The following is a 1,454-nucleotide window of genomic DNA, read 5'->3' on the forward strand; positions in this document are numbered from 1 at the left end:
TATATATATACTATTTGCGCAGTTAAACAGGAAGTTGCCCCTTCCAAATAAAAGCATCAAAACTGGAACAGGAAGTTTGCCATCTTTTAAGACGATAAAGTGCCAAAAGCGTATCAATTGTTAGCTTATTATCTGAAAAGTGAAATAATCTGCTGGTGAAACTATTTTTCATCAGTATTAAGGAATTATTTACATAAAAAGCATGTAAATTAATTTAGTCTTATTTCAAGTACATTCAGATATTTGATAGACCAATCATACTTGGTAATATTTTTTGGTGTATAAATAAATACTTGTCTAAAATTCTTAAATTTAACACATTAACTTTATAGGCAACATGTAGAACCTTAATAACTTTTATGTTATTAAGGTTTTGAAACACAGATGTTGGGAACTAACAGAGAAAGTGCAGATATTAAAGGCAGGTTTCTGTAAGAATCCTGCATTTTCTTTTGTCTGAAATGCAAGACTCATCTGACCGAGATTAAGATTTTAATGAACAACTTGTCATATGACACAGAATATTTCATTTTATAATAATGTCAGACTTTATCAGAATGAAATAAATGAATCCACCCTCACCACACAAAGCGAAAAAGCAGGGGGGGGTTTTCTAAGAAAAATTGCTCAGATATTTATCAACACCTACTTGTTCTTTTCTGAGGAAGAGCTCAGAGGCTTTGTGGCTATGAAAAACACAGAGTGTAGGAAGAGGACTAACTGAAGGTGTCAGGATGTAATTTACACTCTTCAGTTCGTAGCTTTCAAAAACAAACAAGAAGAGAAGGAAAATCACAGGGAGCAGAGGAGGAAGGAAGGGATCGAGACAAATCAAGACAAAAGCAAAAACTTAATTACTTAACCAACAAAACAGAGGAAACTAAACAGAAACAGCCGGTGCCAAACCAAATGTATGTTTTTCAGGAGCATTGAATAGGAATCAGCGTACAACCAATCCATGAGGTCTGCCAGCGCTGACTCACCACAAAGCATTTAAATTTCTGCAATATCAACACAACCTGGAACAGCAGAATACAGCACAAAGCATTTCTTTTTCTTTCTTGGCCAACGTTTCTGTAACATTATCAGCAGAAAAATCTAGAAAAATTGGTTTCATTCAGCTGTTTACAAAACGAGGTTGGAAACCACAAAACTGTTGTTTGTTACAGTTTTTATCCACAGCCCATCTCTGCAAGTTGTTCAAAAATGAGGGTGCCTCAGCGTCATACCAACGCAAACAAACCCATGAAGGAAAGGTGCCTGGTGCCTTTCTCATTGGGTATGGTTCACCCTGGACAGGTCACCAGTCCATTACAACAACCAGGTATGCACACCTGAGGAGAAACCAGTCATTAGTTATGTGTTTAGACTGAGGAGAGAATCTACACCTGCACAAGGAGAACACACAAAGAGCAGAAAACGTTGTTGCTGCAAGGCAACAAGTGCTGCTTTGC

The sequence above is a fragment of the Poecilia formosa genome, unplaced genomic scaffold (assembly GCF_000485575.1).
Source record: "Poecilia formosa unplaced genomic scaffold, Poecilia_formosa-5.1.2 Scaffold55, whole genome shotgun sequence".
NCBI classification, from domain to species: domain Eukaryota; kingdom Metazoa; phylum Chordata; class Actinopteri; order Cyprinodontiformes; family Poeciliidae; genus Poecilia; species Poecilia formosa.